At 44.3% G+C, this 22,209-nt stretch overlaps 1 protein-coding gene across 5 annotated transcripts in view; it reads left to right on the top strand.

The window, feature by feature from the left end:
* Nucleotides 1-288: 288 nt before the first annotated feature.
* The window catches only part of FGF13 (fibroblast growth factor 13), a 490,212-nt gene continuing 468,291 nt past the window's right edge, over nucleotides 289-22,209 (top strand). For 2 of the 5 annotated variants that reach the window (XM_064574634.1, XM_045883297.3), the window contains exon 1: nucleotides 21,423-21,561. The gene's annotated coding sequence lies outside the window, so the exon portion shown is untranslated. Of the gene's footprint in view, nucleotides 510-20,907; nucleotides 21,109-21,422; nucleotides 21,562-22,209 lie in introns of those variants that run through there. The other 3 variants (XM_045883288.3, XM_064574631.1, XM_045883306.3) reach the window with 3 other exon arrangements.

Below are 22,209 nucleotides of genomic sequence, written 5' to 3'. Positions count from 1 at the left end.
AGCCAAAGCACCAAGAGGCACTAGCTCTTTGCTCCACCTCCCTGGTTTGGTCCCTTCGCCTTGACAGAGCCTTGGTCCAGTAAGATGATCTGACCACAGCTGGTCTCCTACACTTAGAACAAGTTGGAAGCAAGAGAACTTGGGGAAGGCATTTGGTTTCACTAAAAATAGCTGCAATTTAGACCCTGTGACTTACCACTCCTCAGAACAGTCTGATGTGAACCGCCCAGGGTCCACTGACCCCTGCAATTACTTTGCACTGTTTGCTTTCCCTGCCTGGAGCCCTTGAAACCAGGAGGAGCCTAGGGAGTTGAGGGTGCTTTGTTTGGCTCAGATGCAGACTCTTGCAGATCTCAGAAACACACGATGACGGTATGACCAAGAAGCTTCCTCCTGCTGGGAGCGCGTGACCGTTGGCACTAATAACGACAGGTCCCTTTAAGATTGTAGTCCATGGTGGGATCTTGTTTGCTCCTCACTGCCAGGCCCATTGCGTCTCCACTTCTAAGGTAGGTGAAAGCAAACTAACTGGGGAAACGCGACAGGAATTGCGATCCTCTTGGGTAACCCCTGCCTGGGTTTCCTCGGCCGAGGGCAGGGGGCAAATGTCAGGGCAGGACATAGCTTATAAATAAAAGTGTAAGTCCATGCTCCCAACACACTGATTAAGCCACAGTAATGTTTGGGAAGTAATTCCTTTCCTCGTTCAAGCCACGGTAATGTTTGGGGATTATTTCCCTTTCTTGCACCCTCCTGCCAGAAACCAAGGTAGTCCCTAGCAGGAAAGCACCTCAAATGTTAAAATGAACCCTTTCTCAGCTTCTCTACCTAGAGCTGCTTTCTTGTAGATGCCTTGTCCTTCCTGTTCTGCCGGTAACTCTGAGAATGTGAATTTGGCGCAGGGCCTTGGTTATCTTGGTTATCTGTGTTTGCCTCTTCTGCCTACAGCAGGGACTCCTATAATTCAGGCAGTCCCCGTGAAAGAGGGAATCCAGTCCAGGTACACAAAAGATTTTCTTGGATTCTGTTTCCTTCCTGAAATACTGCTGTCAGGATTCATCTCTGATTTCTAGCCTGTTTATAGCAGTGGGCCTTGGGAAAGGGCTTGGAATTGAAGGGGAGCTGGGAACTTCTGGGGGTAAGGTTAGGAGCCCTTGGACAGCAAAAGAAGCTGCCTCAGTTGCTGGAACGTTAAACACTAGCAATTTCTTGCTTAAAGTTGACTTTAGAGCACTGTGCTAAGAAAACTACGATTCCAGCATTCCAGCTTGCCAAACTAAGGTGTTTCCATGTAAGTGAAGAGACACTTCAGTAAGAGATATGTGTACTTTAAGTGAAAGTCATAATGTTAAAATATTGCATGGCTGGAAGAAACAAATCTTCCGATGCAGGATCACCAGTCTCTGTGCATTTTGTAGAAGAATGGATTATATTAACTGATTCTTGGGCATGATATCCCCTCCCCACTTTGTTTTCTTTCATCTGTCTTCAAGGTAGATGAGTGTCCAAAGAGCATAAACTTAAAATCTTAAACCCAGAAGAAACATTTTAGAAGTCATAGGATGCCTAATTCTTATTGGAGCCTAAGTTGGGATGAGCAAGTCTCTGGTTTTATCCTTAGATTGTTGCCTCAACTTTCCCTGTGACCCCAAAATGGATACAGGGTGGTATTTCCATCTGAAGCCATAGCTCCATTGGCATCCCATCCTACTGGCACTTTCTCCTTTCCAATATTATTACTTTAAGGTTCATTCATGTTGCTGCAAAGCGAGATGAAACATTTGGAATTATTTTCCCCGTGTTGCATTTGTGCAGCCATATGGCATCATCAATACCACGTGCTGGTCTTAGCACCCAAACGCGTTGTCACATCTTATGGAAAATTGTCAGGGGTTTTGCAGTCAAACTGGGGATGTGTCTTATTGAAACATCCTAGAGAAATTGAGTCGCTGAAGGTTGCCTCCAAGTAGCACACTTGCCTAGCACTTTGAACAAGTGATTCCATGGATAAAATCTCTACGAACAAGCAGCTTTTCAGGAATCCGTACGTTAGTAAAGCAGTGATTCCTAAACTCCATTTCGTGAACCAGTGCCAGGCTGGGTGCCCAGGAATCACCCGGAAAGATTATTTAAGAATATAATTTCTGGGCCACATCCCTGGAAATGCAGACTGAAAAGGTCTGGGAGTGGAGCCCTGGAAGCAGGACCTGTAGCAAGCAATCCTGGTCATTCTGATGCATGGCCAGATGTGGGAAGCACTGTACGAGTCAAGGTCCTCCTGTTTTTGTCTGTCTGTCTCAAATCTCTCAACGATTGCCTTTTGCCCTTAGAATAAAGTTTACACTTTTTCACCTGGCATTCCCCAGGCCCTCATGATCTAGCCCTAACCCAGCTTTTGAATCTTATTCCTCATTATTCCTCTTCACCGACACCCCCTCCCAGTCAAGTCGAATTGAACACAATCCCATTTTGCTTTCATGCCTGTGCACTTTAGTAATACTATTGCCTTTGACTACTGTTTCCTTCCTCACTTTTCTGCACACCCCAATCTGCCCCATTTTTCTTGGTCTATATGTTAGTGGGCATAAGAAGGACTTGGAGGGTTTTTTTTAAAGCACTGCTCCTGGGACTCACTTCTGGGGATTCTGATTCAGCAGGTCTGGAGCACCTCAGAGGATGTGATGCTGACCATGCTTTCAGAAACAGTGCATCTAGCTCAAATGTCATCCCTCTCTCTCTCTTTCTAAGTAGGCTCCATGCCCAACGTGGGGCTTGAACTCATGACCCCCAGATCAAGAGTCACATGCTCTACTGAGGGAGCCAGCCAGGCGCCCCCCCCAGTGTCATCTCTTTATAAAACCATCTCTTGAAGCATTCATGCTTCCCCATGCCAACTCCCATAGCATTTAGTTTAGAGCTCTGTAATGTAAAACTTCACTCTCTTTTTATTTGAATGACGCTATACGTCATCGTTTCCCTCACGCGACAAACATTCAGTGAGTACCTAATATAAAAGGTCTAGCTTTCCTTCAAGATCCCAAGCTGCTTAAAAGACAGGATCTCTGTCCATTGATCTCAGAAACAACTTGGGCATGAGTGTTGAGTGTCAGTGGGCATGGCAAACCTTAAACCATTCTGCGGTAGATGAGGCAAGGAAATCACCTGTTCGAAGATGAAGCTTTATTTCAAGCTAAGAGATGTGGATACGAGGCAGATCCTTTCTGTCTCCATGTCCCCAATCTGAGATTTATGCAAAAGAGTGGGATCTGAGAAGGCTCCTGGGGTTGGGCAATCTCAGAGCACAGCGGTGACTGGATTCCAGGGAGTCTCTTGGCTTAGGTAGGATGGGAAAGCACCCGGCATTTCTAAATACAGTGGTTCCGTCATAAGGGAGGGATGAACACAGTGCCAAGGGGGGCAGAGGAGGGGCAGGAGACATTGGGTGATGGGGATCTGCAGGGTCTTCACTGGGGACAGGCTTCCCTTCGTTGCTTCACCTCGTGCAGCACTGCAGCTCCTCTGGAATTGTCTGTTATTGAAAGGCTGTGGCTCTTTCATGGTTTTTAATTTACTTATATACATATAATATATAAGTATATAAAACGTGTAATAACCCATATTACCAACCTAGTATGTATGCTTCCATGTTTTTATTCTCATATAATTATGTGAAGCATGTATGTGTACACATATATATATATACATGCATATGTCTTTTAAATTATAGATTATTTTATGGAAATTGTATCATGTTACACTTTTCTGTATTTTATACGTCTTGCCATTTACGAGCTGTGTGACCTTAGGGCTTCAGTTTCCTCATCTAGAAAATGAGGATGGTAATACTACCTATCTCATAGGATTGCTGCGAGGATTCAGTGAGTCAAAATACGTAGAACACTGAAGACAGTGCTCTATGTGAGTGTTTGCTATTAGCATCATTATGGCCATTCACGTGAATTCAACAAAACCTACGCATCGGCCGCACTTGCTTGATTTCATTCCTTTTAATGCGGCACAGGATTTTGTGATATAGATGGAGACCAACTGATCCAACCATTTAACTTTTGACAATTAGTATGCTTCCATTTTTTTTGGTCACTAAAGAGCAACATTGCAATAAACACCTTTGTATATATACCCTTACGTGCACTTGCTTTTCTTATGCTGGGAAAGATTTCCGGGAATGGAATAGCTGGGTTGAAGAGTGTATATATGTTGTTTTAAATTTCACTAAATATTGCAATACTGCTTTTTAAAAAGCATGTAACAAATGCACAACTCCACCAGTAAGGTATGGGTGTATAGCTTTTCCTGCGATCCCAACAGTTGATTTTATTACTCTTTTTAAAATTTGAACAGTTCTATGGGTGAAAAGTGTCATCTCATTGTTACTTGAAGGTTGAGTTTCTCTGGCTACTCATGAATGTGAGCATTTTTTGAAAAACAAAAAAACAAAAAAAAGCTGTTGACCATTTGGATTTGCTTCATCTGTGAAGTGGTTCTTCATGTGCTCTGCCTATTTTTGGAATGGGTTGTTTTTCCTTGTCAATTTGTAAGAACTCCTAGTACATTATAGCTATAAGCCCCTCATCTGTTCTTTGCAAGCAGCTATGTTTCCAATTTCTTGTTTTATTTTAACTATTGTGTCTTGTGCCAAAATTTAGAAAAATTGTATGTAGTCAAATTTTGTTTCTAACTTCTGGGTTTTAAGGATTGGTTAACAGGGGTGTGGTGCATATAGTTTCCCAGGTTTTCTTGCAGGACTTCTACTGTTTCTATATGCAAATACGTCTTTATCTAGAAACTGTATTGATTTTTGGCATAAAATATAGGTTCAATTACATATTCTTTCAAATTAATAGCCAGTTGCATCCGTACTGTTCACTAACAATCCATCTTTTTCCCACTGAAATGAAATACCATTTTGGCCATGTATTAAATGCTTATGTATGGGATTCAATTCCACATTCACTATTTTATTCTCTGATCTAATTGCCTATTATTCCTATGCCACTACTAAGTTTTGACTTGATTATGGTGACTTTAGGGTATATTCTGTTATCTGGCCTGAGATGTGTCTCTCTCATTATCCTTATTTCTCATGGCTATTTGAAGGGTTTTATTCTTCTGTATAAGTATTATGTCTATAAATAAATGCCCTCTTTTTCTCTTGAAAAATGTTGGGAATTTTAATTGGATTAAAAATACTGATTTGGAGAAAATTAAAATTTTATGATATAAAGTCTTACGATTTTTTCATTTATTCCTTTTTTCAGATTTTGTTTTATGTCCTTCAGTAAGCTATTGCTGTTTTCTTCACACTGGTCTGATGGTTGTTAGATTTAGTCCTGTGTAGTATATAGGCTTTTTTCATTATTCTGAATGTCATTTTTCCTATTTTCATTCTGTGGTGTTGATCCTTGAATAGAGAAACACTGTTTTGTATAGTCACCTTGTATTTCTTTACTGTACCACATGCTCTAAATAAGTCTCATAGATTTTACTCTAGTGCTTTGTTTGTCTAGCAGTACAAATATACCCTTAGCAGGCAAGGAAATCTTGGGCTTTTCTGATGTTTATATTAGTTCTTTCTTTTTGGTGGGGAGGGTTGGGTCTTTTTTTATAAGCTAGACTCTCCAAGACAATATTGAATAATAATAGGGATGGGGGAATTCTTGTCTACTTCAGTATTTTATTTTAACAGGTGAGTGTTTTGCCATTTGAAATAGTATTTTGCAACTGTTTTTGGTAAACTGTATTATTTTAAGAAATTTTCTTCTAATCCTGTTTATTTTCAAAATGTATTAGGAATGCAGCTGAATTTATCAATTGACTTTTAAGCCTTTCTTGATATCATTATTCATATGGTTTTCCTCTTTAATTTATCGATGTAATGAGTTATGCTGATAGATCTGCTGATACTGAACTTCCTTTGCATTTCCAAAGGTAGTCCTATATGTCAGTTAATAATTTCTGTAAAACAAACCAGCCAAAGCCTCAGTGGCTTCAAAAACAACAAACATTTGTTTTTGGTCATGTTGTCTTCAGGTTAGTTGGGGTCTGGCTGATCTAGTCTGGGCTTGGCTTGGTGGCTCTGCTTGTCAGTATAGGTCTGTTGGTCTTTTGAGGCTGCTTTGCTTCAGGTTGTTGTGGCTGGAGCCGCTCTGGCCCAGGTAACACTTATCCTCCTGCCAGGGCAAGTAGGATAGCCAGGCTAGTCTCAGAGTGATTGCAGAAGCACAAGAAGGAAGGAAGGTGGAAATGCATGAAGCCTCTTAAGGCATAAGCTGGGTAGTGGCACACTTCTACCTCATTTTATTTGCCCAAAGTCATCTGGCTTATTCCAAAGTTAAGGGGCAATGAAATGTATACCATATTGATGGCAGGAACTCCAAAATCACTTATATCAGTAAGATGTTTTAAGTAAACCTCAGGGTAACCACGAAACAAAAACCTATAGTAGATACACACAAGAGAGGGAAATCAAAAGATACCACTATAGAAAAGCATCAATTCACAAGGGAAGACAGCAAGAGAGGAAGAAAGGAACAAAGGAATTATACAAGAGCCAGAAAACAATTAACAAGAGTGCAATAGTAAGTCCTTACCTATCAGTAACTACTTGAAGTGAAAATGAATTCAATTCTCTAATCAAAAGGCATAGAGTGGATGGATGAATGGACAAAAAATCAAGACCCATATATACGTTGCCTACAAGTGACTCACTTCAGTTTTAGGACACTCACAGGCTCAAAGTGAAGGGATGGAAAAGGACATTCCAAGAGAGAGAATGGTTAGTTATACTTACATCAGACAAAATAGACTTTAAGTTAAAAACTGTAACCGGAGGCAAAGAAGGTCATGATTTAATGATACGGGGGTCAATTCATTTAAAGAATATAACAATTTTAAACATATATGCACCCAACATCAGAGTACCTAAATTTATTAAGCAAATTCTAACAGATCTGAAGGGTGTTATGGACAACAATACAGTAATAGTAGGGGACTTCAGTATCCCACTTTCAGCAGAGAATAGATCATCCAGACAGAAAATCAATAAGGAAACATTGGATTTGAACTATACTTTATACCACATGGACCTAAAAGGCACATACAGAACATTTTATCCAACAGCTGCAGAATACATATTTTTGTCAAGTGGCACAAGGAACATTATTCAGGATAGATCATGTGTTATGCCACAAAACAAGTCTTGGCAAAATTAAAAAGACTGAAATCATACCAAGTATCATTTCCAACCAAAACGGCATGAGACTAGAAATCAATGATAGGAGGAAAATTGGAAAATACACAAATGTGGAAATTAACCAACATACTCTTGAACAACCAGTAGAGCCAAGGGTGAAATCAAAAGGGAAATAAAAAAAAATCTGGAAATAAATGTGAAAATGCAAATACAGTATACCAAAATGTATGAGATGTGGCAAAAGCTGTGCTAAGAGGGAAGTAAATAGTGATAAATAGTTAAGAAAAAAGAAAGATCTCAAACAACCTAACTTTATACCACAAGGAACTACGAAAACGAGCAAACTAAGCCCAAAGTTAGCAGAAGGAAGGAGGTAACAAAGATGAAAGCAGAAATAAATGAAATAGAGAATAGAAAAACAATTAAAAATATCAATGAAACTAAGAGTTGTTTTTTGAAAAGGTAAAAAAATGGACAAACTTTTAGCTGGACTTACCAAGAAAAAAAGAGAGAGGACTCAAGTAAATAAACTTGTAAATGAAAGAGGAGGCATTACAACCAATACCACAGAAATACAAAGGATCATGAGAGACTACTATGAACAATTTTATGGCAACAAATTGGGCAACCTGTAAGAAATGGATAATTTCCTAGCAACATACAACCTACCAAGTCTGAATCATGAAGAATTAGAAAATCTAACCAGACCAATAACAAGTAAGAAGATTGAATCAGTAATCAAAAAGCCCCCAACATAGAAAAGCTCTGCACAAGATAGCCTTACAGGTGAATTCTAACAAACATTTAAAGAATTAAGGACAATTCATTTCAAACTCTTCCAAAAAATAGAAGAGGAAGGAATACTCCCAAACTCATTTTTATGAGACCAGAATTCCCCTGATACCAAAGCCAAATAAGGGTATTACAAGAAAAGAAAACTACAGGCCAATATCCTTGATGAATATAGATGCAAAATTTCTCAATGAAATACTAGCAAACTGAATTCCACAGGACCTTAAAAGGCTCATATATGATGGTCAAGTGGGATTTATCTCTGGGATACAAGGATGGCTCAACACACACAAATCAATTAACAGAATGAAAGACAAAAATCATACGATTATCTCAATAGATGCAGAAAAAAACATTTGACAAAATTCAGCATCCTTCCATGATTAAAAAAAAAAAAAAGCCTCTCAAAAGTTTGTGTATAGAAGCAATATACCCCAACATAATAAAGGCCACATATGACACATCTACCGCTAACATCATACTCAAAGGTGAAAGGTTGAAAATTTTTTCTCTAAGATCAGGAATATGGCAAGTGTGCCCACTCTTACTACTTCTATTCAACTTAGTACTGGAAGTCCTGGCCAGAGCGATTAAGCAAGAAAACAGAAATAAAGGGCATCCAAACTAGAAAAGAAGGAATATAATTGTCTCTATTTGCTGATGACATGATCTTATATTTAGAAAGTCCTAATGATTCCACCAAAATCTCTTAGAACTAATAAGTGAATTCAGTAAATTTTCAGGATACAAAATCAACATTTAAAAATCACTTATATTTCTATACACTAGCAATGAACTATGTGAAAAAGAAATAAAGAAAAGAATAAAGATGCTCTACAAAAGCATCAAAAAGAATAAAATACTTAGGACTAAATTTAACCCAGGAAGTAAAGAACCTGTACACTGGCAACTATAAGACACTGATGAAAGAAATTGGAAATGACACAAGTAAATAGAAAGCTATCCTATGTTGATGGATCAGAGGAGTTCCTATTATTTAAAATGTACATACTAGGGGCACCTGGGTGGCTCAGTCGTTAAGCATCTGCCTTCGGCTCAGGTCATGATCCCAGGGTCCTGGGATCGAGCCCCGCGTCGGGCTCCCTGCTCGGCGGGAAGCCTGCTTCCCCCTCTCCCACTCCCCGTTTGTGTTCCCTCTCTTGCTGTGTCTCTCTCTGTCAAATAAATAAATAAAATCTTTAAAAAAAAATAAAAAAATAAAATGTACATACCATCCAAAACTATCTATAAATTCAGTGTTTTACCTATCAAATAATTCCAATGGCATTTTTCCTAGAAAAGGAAAAACAATCCTAAAATTCATATGGAGCCACAAAAGACCCCACATAGCCAAAGAAATCTTAAGAAAGAAGAAAGCTGGAGGCCTCACACTCCCTTATTTCAAACTGTATTACAGATCTATAGTGGTCAAAACAGTATGGTATTGGCATAAGAACAGACACATAGACCAATGGAACAAAATCAAGAGACTAAAAAGCAGGCAAGAATACTTAGTGGAGAAAGGATAGTCTCTTCAATAAATGGTATTGGGAAAACTGGATACCCATATGCAAAAAAAAAAAAAAAAAATGCAATTGACCCCCTATCTTACACCACTCACAAAAATTAACTTGAAATGGATTAGGTAAGGCCTGAAACTATGAAACTTGAAAAAGCTCCAAGACATCAGTCTTGGCAATGAGTTTTTTTGGATATGACACCAAAGCACAGGCAAAAAAAGGTGAAAATTAACAAGTGGGACCACATTAAACACTTCTGCACAGCAAAAGAAACAATCAACAAAATGAAAAAGCACCCTAAAGAATGGGAGAAAATATTTCCAAACTGTATATCTGATAAGGGGTTTATATCTAACATGTCTAAAGAAAACTCACACACCCCCAACAGCAAAAAAGAAAAAACTCCAATTAAAAAATGGGTAAAGGACCCAAAAGGACATTTTTTGCAAGAAGACCTACATATGTGGCCAAGAGAGGGCGCCTGGCGGGCTCAGTAGGTAGAACATGCAACTCTTGATCTCGGGCTCCTGAGTGCGAGCCTCATGTTGGATGTAGAGATGACTTAAAAAATAAAATCAAATCTTAAAAAATGACAATAAACAAATGTGGCCAAGAGGTATGTGAAAAGGTGCTCAACATCAATAATAATCATGGAAATACAAGCTAAAACCACAATGAGATATCACCTCACATCTGTTAGAGTGGGTGTTACCAAAAAGATAAGAGAGGGGCGCCTGGGTGGCTCAGTCATTAAGTGTCTGCCTTCGGCTCAGGTCATGATCCCAGGGTCCTGGGATCGAGTCCCACATCGGGCTTGCTGCTCCGCGGGAAGCCTGTTTCTCCGTCTCCCACTCCCCCTGCTTGTGTTCCCTCTCACGGTCTCTCTCTCTCTCTCTCTCTCTCTCTGTCAAGTAAATAAATAAAATCTTAAAAAAAAAAAAAAAGATAAGAGATAAGTGCTGGGGAGGATGTAGAGAAAAGGGACCACTCGTGCACTGTTGGTGGGAATGTATATTGGTGCAGGCACTGTGGAAAACAGTACGGAGATTCCTTTAAAAAGTAAAAACGTAAGTACCATATGCTCCAGCAATCCCACTTCTGGGTATATACCTGAAGGAGATGAAATCACTATCTTTTTTTCTTTTTTTTAATTTTATTATGTTCATTGCAGCATTATTCACAATAGGCAAGACATGGAAACAACCTAGGTGTCCATCAATGAATGACCGGAAAAGGAAGATATGGTATAAATATATACAATGGAATATTATTGAGCCATAAAAAGAAGGAAATCCTGCCTTTTGTGACAACAGGGATGGATGTTTACGGCATTATACTAAGTGAAGTAAGTCAGACATAGAAAGACAAATACTGTATGATCACATTTGTATGCAGAATCTAAAAACATTGAACTCATGGGAACAGAGAGAAGAATGGTTGTTACCACTGGCTAAGGAATGGTAGAAACAATTAGATGTTGGTCAAAGAGTTCTTTCAGTTATAAGATGAACATGTTCCAGAAATTTAATGTACAGCATGATGACTGTAGTTAATAATACTGTTTTATATATTTTAAAATTGCAATAAGAGCAGATCCTGAATGTTCTCATTATAACAACAACAAAAAAAAGGTAATTGTGTGAGGTGAAGAATGGGTTAACTAGCCTTAGTTTGGTAAACATTTCATAATATATAGGTTTCAAATCATCTCATTGTACACCTTAAATGTACACAATGTTATGTGCCAATTATATCCTACTAAAGCTGGGGAAAAAAGGAATTAAGGAGCTTTTCTTCTTTTTTTATGGCCTGGAATAGTTTAAATGATATTGAAACTACTTGTTTTAAAAAATAAGTTGAATTAAAACAGATGAACCACATTGTTATGACGACTTTTATTTTTTTATTTTATTTTTTAAAAGATTTTATTTATTTGAGGGAGAGAGCGAGCAAGTAGGGGAGGGGCAGAGGGAGAGGGAAAGAATCTCAAGCAGACTCCCCACTGAGTGTGGAGCCCAACATGGGGCTCAGTCCCACCATCCTGAGATCATGACCTGAGCCAAGACCAAGAGGCAGATGCTCAAACGACTGAGCCACCCAAGTGCCCCAGAAAGTGTTCTTTTTAATTGCTTTTGAGATAGTTTGTAATTTTACTTTGGTCCAACAAGTATTCTAGGAGTGTATTTCTTAGTTTCCAAGCAGTAACTTTTTGCATTTTAAAAATTATTTATTCAAATTTTATCTTTATTTTATATTTTATTTTTTTAAAGATTATTTATTTGAGAGAGAGAGTGAGAGAGAGCACAAGCTGGAGATGGAGAAACAGACTCCCCAGTGAGCAGGGAGCCTGATGTGGGCTTTGAGCCCAGGTCCCCAGGATCATGACCTGAGCCAAAGGCAGACCCACTGAGCCACCAGGTGCCCCTATTTTTTATTTTAAATATTTAACATTTAAATATAAAATGTATATTCAAATTTATTATATGTTATGCTCAGAAAAGCTCTTTTTTTATCTTTTAAAACAAATACCGCCTTCCCTCTGTCTCTTCCCTCTTCTCCTTCTGGAAGACTTTTTCAGGATCTCTGCATCTCTTACATTTTCCTTCATGATTTCCTTCGCATGGTATTTTTGGCTTTGTGCTCTGTGATTCTTCTACTTTATCTTCCAGGTTACTCTTTGGGGTCTCAGCAGTGATCATCCCCTCCTTCTGTTCATCTACTGAACTGTCTATTTAGCATTCATGTTGTGTAGTTCCAGAAAGTCTGTTTTTATGCTGCACTCGAATCTCTCTGTATGTTCCTATTTTGTTATTCTCGTTGTTGTTCAAGTGATCATTTGTGTCTCTTCCTGCCAGTCTATCTCTTTAGGCATGTGTTGCTTAGTCAACCTTTTTCTGGGTGCTAGTTGATTGCTGGACCCACAGAGATGGTTATAAAGTATTTTGTTGTCAACCCATAGGGGTCAGCTGAGGCTGGAAGGGATCTCCCAGAGTTTTCCAAGTGCTAGTAGGCCCTCAAGTGGTGGGAAGCCACCTTCTTCCCAGGCCTCTTCACGTGGTCCCTCTCTACACTGACCTGGTCTGTTACTTAACTTTATTTTTTCTTGGCCCCTTGGAGGCCTAAGAGACAGGGGATATAGGTCTGATATTGGTTTCCTAATCTCCTGGTTTCCTTGTGCTGGGCCTTTCTGGCAATGGATTCAGGCTTTGCTCAGCAGTCATGGAAGAAAGCCTGACAACACTTCTTTGCGTGAGATTCCCACAATGTCTAGGTCTTCCCATCCAGCTCTTCTCCAGAGACCCCGATAGCCATTTGGCTGAGAAGAAGCAGGCAGCTTGGAGTTGGAAATGAGAAATAACCCATGCTTAGGTCACCATCTTTCCAGAGCCTGCTGTGGTTTCTTACAAGAAAAGAAAGAAGGGCTTTAAATATGACTGGACCTTGGTGCTATTACTTCCCAGGGGATTGCTTTTTAATAACACATGGCCAATGGCAAAGTTCAGGGTGAAATCGGTATCGGTGTCTGGGTGAAAATAGAGCTACTAAAATATTGCAATAAGGGGTTAAGTAAATAGACAGATAAATAGATACACACATACACGCACATACACACAAACACACAGTGGCAGTGGGAGGAGCTTAGGAGACTGAGGGTCCAGAAGGTTCATGCCAGAGGATGAGACAAATGTCTGTAATGACTTTAACTAGAAGCACTGAAGAAGTGAGGAGGCCAGCACTCACTGGAATTCCGAGCAGTCACCAGGAAGTGGAAGCTCATAGAGTGATCTGTGAAGCCACACTGTGTGACTTGCCACAGGCTCTTGAGAACAGCGACTTCTGCTTCATTCCCACCTTCCAAGTCTCCCAGTGAGTTTCTCTCAGGGGCAAACGCTACCCTGGAACCACACAGGGAAGGGGCCTCTGGGTAACCCGGTCCTGGCCTTGGTCAGGAGAAGCAGTGGTAGCTGAGCTGAAAACTGACAAAGTGGCACAGTACCCCAGACGAAGACCAAAGAATAGCAGGGCGTGTGGATGCGGCCAAAGAAGCCTCTGGAGAGGACTTTTCGCCCTTTAGTCTCAGTGCCATACCTCTCTTGACGGGCATGCTTTGTTCTAGCTCTCAGAGATGTCCACTAACACCAAAGCTAGAGTGTTACTCGCTAGTCACGGATTCGTTCAGAATCCTGGGGCCCAGGCCAACCAGTGCCAAGACAGGTACCTGAGCCTTCTTGACCATGTCAGCAAAGACCTGGGATCAAATGCCGCCCATGCAACTCACTAGCTGTGGGAACCTGAACAGGTAAATTGCTCTTTCTCAGTTCTTTTGTTGTTGTTTTTAATTTAAATTCAACTAGCCAACTTATAGTACATCATTAGTTTCAGATGTAATGTTCAGTGATTCATCAGTTGCGTATAACACCCTGTGCTCATCCCACCGTGTACCCTCCTTCATGCCCATGCTAGACACGTCTCCAAAGGCAAGGGCAACAAAAGTAAAAATGAACTATTGGGGCTTCATCTCAGTCCTTTTCATTATTTGTAAATAAAGGGTGACAATATCTAGCTTTGGAGACAGGTACAAGGATGAAATGACAGTTTATATAAAGCACAGTCTCTTAGTTGCCTCCTGTTTTTGGTCATCAGTCTGGTGCGGGGACCCTCAAAGGGACTCCTCTTTCCCTGGCCTGATGGCAGTGGGGCAGATCTCCCATCACTGATCTGAGATGCTCTCTCTGGAAGTGCACAGTAGCAAATGCTTGTAGGCTGGGTGATGTGGGGACGAGGGAGGCTTTATGTCACAAAGGGGAATAAATATGGGGGGGAAGTAACAGGGAACAGTGGTGCTAGACCCTGGCGTTGGGGGAGGGGATGAGAACATGACAAAGAAAATGACACGGGAGGCTGTGCTGGTAGAAGTGGAATGGGGAAGCGTGAAGAATTCCAGAAGTGGGAAACTGAGTAGGAGAGTCCCTGAGAGAAGAACATGTCCATTCTGCACTGGGTCAAATCACACCAACTGGGTTACACATACTTTCAGGGGAAGGAAAGTGCAGGCACACGTGTCTCATCAGTAGAAACTCAGCTTGGCATTTGTTAACCATTTGCAAGTTGCTCCTTTTTTCCCTAAAACGTAACAGCTATTTACAGTACCAGCTGGGGATCAGTGCTCTGTGGGGAGGTAGAAAGCCAAGCCCCAAGCCCTGGAGCTCCGAGGAAGGCTCCAGGCAACTTCCCAAGAAGACAGCGAAGTTGGAGGCGACTTAAACTGGCAGAGGAAGAGGACGATGCTCAGAATCTCTCCTTGTCAAAAGCCTGGGCGAAAAGACAGGGTTGGAGAGCAAAAGAGACGAGTCACAGGCTGGGATCTTTGAAAGGAGATGACGTTTGTGATGGAAAATATTCATTAGGGATCCATGGCTGTGAAAGGAAGGGGGGGAGGAGGCAGGACTGGGTAGAGGGTAAAGTTGAAGTGCAGAGCAGGCCCAACAAAGCCTTGGCCAGGCAAACGGGGAGCTCTGGAGTGAGTACTGTCCGTCAGAGAACTTGTGTTGATCCCAAATGGCCAGGCCTCTCTCAGTCACTGGATGTGGCCTGCCCCAGGAAGCGCGTGACCTCAGGTGAGGTCAGGATTCTGGCGCTGAGGCAGATTCTGAAGGAGCTGACATCTAGAGGCGGCTCACCGACCACACTGCCCACAGGCGGGCAGCAAGCCCCTCCTGGACGGGGAAGCTGGACAGCACTCATCCGTGTCTACTGCACGGGGGGGGCAGGTGTTGCTAGAAAGTGAAAGAAAGGCCCATAAGCCCTGAGTGAGGTCTCTTGCTCTTGCTCCAATGCTTGGCTTTATCTTTGGAGAAGTTTTAGAGGCACGAATTATTCCATACCATTTACAAAATAGGCAGTGTCATGTAGTGGAACGAGGGGGGGCTTTGGAAGCAGAAGGTGCTACTCGAGTGTCAATCCTGCGTGTACCGTTTTCCTGTAATCTTCACCTCTCTGAGCTTGTTTTCTCATCTGGAAAATGGAGATAATCACGGTCACTAATTCGGGGTCGCCTTGAATATATAAAGTTGCATGATTTGGATAAATACTACTACAGAGCAAGAAACCCAGTATAGTGAGTAAATGATGTTATGATGATGAGGCTATTTACCATGCTTTGATGTCCTCTGTGCTATGTAACCATGGGGTGGGCATGGGGGATGGTTAGTTTGAGCAGAGTTTAACCCAGTCCTTGTCATCCAGGAGCATACAATCTCAAGGATTCTAGATGCGGGCAAATCAAAGTCTGCTAAGCACTTACTACCATATCCAAGAAGTTTTCAACAAATACAATTGTTCTGTCTGAAATCTTTTCCATTGGTATCGTCACTGTAACCACTAGAAGGGAGGCAAGAGCAGGATTTGAAAATCTTCTGGAAACTGACCTGGGCCAAAGTCTTTTGTGTGTTATTTACTCGGCGAAATGATGGCTAGGCCCTCTGTTTCTGATGTAGAGAAAAACAGGAGCTTGCTGTGAGGAAAAGGCCACCTTTGATTATCTATTCCTCTTGACACAGGAGATTCTTGAATGCTGTGGAATGATAGGGATTCTGGGTGGAAAACCAGTGCTGCCCAGAGATGTTCCTTGTTTGGGAGCGAGACTGAATCCTTGAACAAGCCGTAGCTCATTATTTCCTTCTTCGCTGGACACGAAAGTGATAAAACATTTAAAGATGTTCATTCTCTCTCTCTTTTTTAAAGTTTGTTTACTTTTTTTAGTAGTCTCTACATCCAGTGTGGGGCTCGAACTCACAACCCTGAAATCAAGAGGTGCACGCTCTTCTGACTGAGACAGCCAGGCGTCCCTAAAGATGTCCATTCTTGACTGGCATCCCAACAACACGTTATAATGTTCCAAATGTTCAATTTCAAGAGAGGCAGAAAATCCCATTTATGTAGATTGGAAAGGTCTTCGTATTAAGCTGTTTTGGAATAAATCACTGATACCTCTCTGTCATAACTGGCACCCATTCTAAAAACCCATTCTGGTCTGTAACAAGGCCAAGGAATGGAGACCACTGGGTCCCAAAATGGTTCTAGAACTTGCATTTCAGTCATCTCTTGCCGTGTGTAACAGTTTACCCCAAAATGGACTGGCTTAAAACAACCATTTTGCACATAAATCTCTTCGCTCCATGAAGTCTGGGACCTGTCACCTCAAAAGGCTGGAAGCTGGCTGGGACAGCTTGACTGGGGTCCTCTGTCTGGAGTTCTGTTCTTGCCATCAGCTGCGTTCCTCACAACACACGTCTCAGGGTGTCTGCCTTCTTATATGGTACCTGGCTCCCTCCAGGGACAAAACGAAGCTGCCAAATCCCTTAAGGGCTAGGCCTTGAACTGGCACAGCATCACTTTGGCCACATTCTATTAGTAAAAACAAGTCATGAGGCCAGCCTGGATTCAAGGGGATTTACCTCTAGAGGGTGGAGTGGTGTATGCCTATAGGATTAGGAGAAATTTTTGGTCACTATTCTACTTACCATTTCTGCATAGCTTATTGCCCTAAAACTTAGCAGCTGAAAACATCCATTTAATTTGGCTCAGAATTTTACAGGCTAGGGATTTGAGAAGGGCTCCCCCGAACAGTTCTCCACTGAGGGGTCTCTCACCAGGTTGCGGTCAGATGTCATGTGGTGGTTTGGGCTAGACACCCAAGACGGGTCTCTTGCTTGGCCGGCAATCAACGATGGCTGTTGGTTGGGAGCCCAGCTAACAGTGTCAGCCAGAGAGTCTAGAGGTGAACTCGCCAGCATGCCTATCTCAGAGTAGGCAGATTTCATGCATGCGGCTGGCTGGCTTACCCCAGAGCAGACATCCCAAGAGGGCCAGGCAGAAGCTGCATGGCCTTTTCTAACCTAGCCTGAGAGTAATAGAGCATCACTGCTGCCATACTCTATAGATTGAAGCAGTTAGAAGCTTACCCAGCATCAAGGGAGAGAGGTCAGAGTGCCCAGTGGCCATGTTTTAAAACTGCCACAGTGACCATCTTTGGAGATGATCTTACCTAACTCTTTCATCACAGAAATCCGCAACTCAAGATTCTGATCGAAAGCAATCTTAACGGGTGATGGAGATGAACACTGTAGGGTTTGAATCAGAAATGAATGCCTTTCAGAGCTCTAGCATTTGGATCTCAAAGTTCAAATTGCTAAGATGTGAGCTTAAAAAATGAAAGTGATTTCCAACTCCTAGATCTTGGCCCAGTGGGCCTTTCTTTATCTCAAGTACCCTGGGTTCAAGTGTGGCTTTTGCCAGGCTGCCTCCTTTTGACCAGCTTTCTGCTGTGAAGTGTTTTTGCAAATGAAAAAACACATTTGGTCCCGTGAGAAGAAGTCTTGTCACTAAAGCATCTAATTTGGTGGTGCCTGATGACAATGGCTTTACACTCAGCCAGTCCAAACCTGCCAGGAAAGAGCCCTAAGTGTATCTGCCCTCCGTGCCCCGACTCACCCCAACCTTACCCTCCAGCACAGACAGTGGAAGCATGTGGCATCTTGCCCAGAAACACTGCTCAGAGCTGCCGGGGGAATGAGCAAACCTGGAATCCAGAGGCTGGTGTCTTGAGGCATTGGGAGACTGGCATGAAACAGACACCAGAAAGATGATAGGGCCAAGAGAACGAAACTCTCAGGACTTTTCCCACTTTCCTTCCAAAGACTCAAGCCTCCGCCCCTTCCTCTGGAAAACCCCCAGACCTCTGTAGAGGTGTGCCCATGCAGCATTTTGCCTTAGCCTATTGCTTTCATTCCAGGACCAAGCCACTCAACTCCACCAGACACCGCCCGTGCCCCATGTTTTACCAGATATATGGAGCTCTCTCTCATAGGATGGGCAGAGACAGGATGGACAGGACCATGTTACCATAGTGACAAGGCAGCGAGAAGTGAAGGGATCAGGTAGTGTCAATTGCTAGGCTTTGAAAAGTGAAGGCACTTCTACCTTGGTGGGAAGGGGCAGAAGGATCCGGGTGGGAAAGAGGAAGTGCTACAGACTAAGCCGGGGCTTCACTGAGATGCCTCTAGACTACTCCATTTGGTTGAGGGGAAAGACTACCTCCTGAATGGCCTCATGCAGATGGCAGATCCTCTTCCAGCTGACCATCCCGAGTTACCAAGTAGCGCGGGGGCACTGGCACATGCCTTTTTCTGAGACAATACCAACAACATTCTGTTCATATTAAACACAGGGCTTTGAAAAGGGGAAAGCCCCAGGGTTTCTACAAAACAGGCTACCCATGACCTCCCTAGTAGGGTCTTCAGCTTTATTTAGGTGAGACTGCTTATCCTGGCACTTCATAATCCTTGGTCTCTGGCACAAATGCACGCACTTAGGATGTCACTGATTTGCCCCCGTATGGACACACATCACTGTATTGTTCTTGCCTGCGGTGTCTGTTTTCTTTATCTTCTGATCATTTCTTTTGCAGGGTGGTTTATGGTGAAAGAAACACACTTTACCTATTTGTGTTCATGGATAGACAGATTCCACTAATACTCCCAAACAGACATCTCAACTCGTCTGAATCATATTAACTAACCCAGGTTTACTCATATGTTAATGAACTAGTGTTCTTCAAGGAACAGGGTGATATCTGGCTTCCAGGAAAGTTACCTTTGCTGGAGGTGCCATTGGTAACAGGGTTTGGAGGGGGAGGGGAAGGGGAAAGTCTTACCTGCGCTGAGAACTTTCCTGGAAATCTGGAAATATTAATGTGGCAGGAAAGCTGAGGTACTCAGAACAGACATAAGTATCATGCTTATTATTTCCCAAGATGGAGACTGACCCTTTTCCTAAAAGAAGGTCTTGTCGCTTATTGGGGGTATGTGGACAAAGAAAATGTTCTGTGTATGCAAGAGGTGTGTGTGTGTGTGTGTGTGTGTGTGTACACATACATGTGTGTTTGAATGTGCTGAGTTAAGGGAGTTTGAAAAGTTTTAGGGGTTTAGGACCAGCAGATAGATCCAGTAAAAATGTTCTCCCCCCCACCTTTCAAGAGGCTGATAGGAGGGTTGAGAGACCATGTGGTCTAATAGAAGAGCACTGTCTAAAATGACAGACTCAACTCGTGTCCTATCCTGGCTCTCCTAGTTTTTTTTTTTGTCCAGGCTTCTTCACTTACCAGCTGTGTGACCTCCAGGCAACTTACTTAACCTCTCTGAGCTGCAATTTTCTCTCACTTGTACAATGGAAATAGCGATACCAACACTTCCTAGGGCTGTTGTAAAGATGAAATAAGATAATGATGTAAAGATTTTAGTGTGCCGCTTGATGGAAGGTGGGCACTAAATCCAAGGTAACCGACTATTGGGTGTACACTATCTAAGGACTCTACCATCTTCCTCTCCACCTTTCCTCTAAACTCACCCAAGTCTCCACCCCCCCCTTTGATTTCCGGTCATTTGAAGAGAAATTCCTTCTTTCCCAAAGTACTGGTATTAATTAATGGTCTAACCTTGGGTTGGGTAATCACATTGTGTCATCAGCCTCCCGATTATTAGATATAATTTACAGGAAAAACAGACCTGAAATTCCTCCCAGCCCGAGGACGGAGGCTGCAAATTGAGTTTAGAGGGATGCTGACCTTTAGACCCCGGCTGGCTTGGGAGGCAGCCCATTCTCCTGGTCTTGAAAGCCACAGCAGGCTCTTGTAATTGAGTTACCGCCTGGGATTCAGTGGGACTAATCCATCTATATGATTTCTTTGCCTGGTTTAATGCCATTAACGAAACCGAATTAAGGAGCGGGTGGAGTTGGGTGGGACGAGGGGAAACGGATTTTCTGCGTGGGAGTCGCTGCCGAGTCTCCACCGCCAGGCTGGAGCCTCTGGTCTGATTAATGGACGGCTCCGAGGACCAAGTCATGTTAGCGTCCAGGTCACCCCAGCCCCTCAACCGTGCGCCGAGCTTCCGGGTACCCGCGCGGCCAAAAAGGGGCCCTCACGGAACGGGTTTCCCAGATCGCCCCAGGATTGATTCCTTAGTACTCTGTCCCCCATCCCCCCTCCTTGGCCCTTTCTCTCTCCTCAGTCGCCCCCTCTTCTACAATTTTCGAGCGGTTTTCCTTCCAGTTCAAATCTTCAGGGACCTTCCCTGTGTTTTGTCACTAGCGTGCCCCAGGCGACATGCCGATCCCACTTATCCCGCCCTCTCCAGCACTCGCCCCCCCCACCCCCGCCCAGTGCCACCTCACTCCGTTTGCTTGGGGTTGGCTCTCCTGGATGGTGGGCACTCTTCGCGCCCAGTTTGCCAACCAGAGCGATCAGCCCTAGGAGGAGGGGCCTGCGTGAGGGGGTGGGGGTGGGAGGTGGCAGCCGCCGCGGTCAGTTTCACTGTCTGCCCTAGTGACACCCAGATCCCAGCGCGCCCTTCTCCCTGCCGGGAGAGCCCGGCTGTCTCAACTTGGGCAGCGGGCGGGAGGCGAGGAGTCGCCGACTTCCCGGACTGAGATTCCACCGTTCGGTGCAGGCAGTTGCCAACAGCGGAGTCCCCAAAGCGTAGGTGACGACGAGCGCGGGCCCGGGCAGCGCTGCGGGGACGACAGGTGCTGGGAGCAGAGGGGCGAACCGGGACGGGCTAGGGGGTGCGACGGGCTTCGATCTCGGGGTGCGACGGGCTTCGATCTCGGCGGCCGACGGTGCGAGCCCGCTCCGGCGGCGCCCGCGGGCCCAGCCTGCCCAGGAGGGGCCGGGGGGTAGGGGGACGCCCGGCCGCCACGCTTGCCCGCTCTCCGCTGGGCTCGCCGGGGTTTTGCCAACCGGCGGCTGACGTCGGCGCGCCCCTGCCGAGCTCTCCTTTTACTACAGCCTGCAGGCGGCTCCGTGCGGGCCCCGCCCTCGCCGGCCCCCGCCCCCCGCGTGCCCACACCTTGCCGTTTATATAGAATGCGCCGCGGGCTGAATTCGCGGCTCTCTGGGACCGGAGAGTTCTTGGGAAGGAGAGCGCGAGCGAGCGAGCGGGCGAGCTCCGAGGGGGTGTGGGTGTAGGGAGAGAGCAGGTAAGGGCCATCGGTTCCCGCTCCTCCGCTCGCGAGCCACTCGGGCCCCCCTTTTGGCAGAATAACAGCAACCTGAAAATTGATTAAACAGAAAGAAAGAGGCGACCCTCCCCTCTCGATTCTCCGCGGGCAAGGAGCTGCGCGGCTCTGCGGTGTAACAGGCTCACACGTTGCTCATCACATGTTCAAACATTTCCCTTTCGGGGAGGCTCGTTATTTTTAAGTGAATATTTTCGTCTTTGTTTTGATTTTTTTCAGCCTTCCTCGGGTTTTTATTTTGATTGAGTTGGCGGCCCGCAGCGGATTGAGAGAGGCGGGGGGAAAGCAGCCCGCCGGTGCGCGGGCAGCCCACCCAGGCAATTCCCCGCGCGGCCCGCGCCGGCCCGGCGAGCGGCCCGCGCGGAGCCCGGGGAGGCCGGCGGCGGAGCCGGGAGCCCCGGCCGCACCTCTCGGCGGCCCCGGGGGTGGCGAGCGCGGCCCTGGGCGGGCGGGCGGGCGCGGAGGGAGCGCCGCGCCGCTTTGTCTCTTCACTTCTTGAGCAAGGCGAGCGGCTCCTCCCGCGGCCGGCCGCTCGGGCTCGCGGCGGCGGCGGCGGCGGCGGCGGCGGCGGCGGCGGCGGCGGCGGCGGCGGCGGCGGCGGCTCCTCCT

The sequence above is a fragment of the Mirounga angustirostris genome, unplaced genomic scaffold (genome assembly GCF_029215605.1).
Source record: "Mirounga angustirostris isolate CCGP_5_RB_7025 unplaced genomic scaffold, mMirAng1.0.hap1 SCAF_11, whole genome shotgun sequence".
Taxonomy (NCBI): domain Eukaryota; kingdom Metazoa; phylum Chordata; class Mammalia; order Carnivora; family Phocidae; genus Mirounga; species Mirounga angustirostris.
Note: the sequence above shows the minus strand (reverse complement) of the source record. Positions and strands in the feature narration are given on the sequence as shown.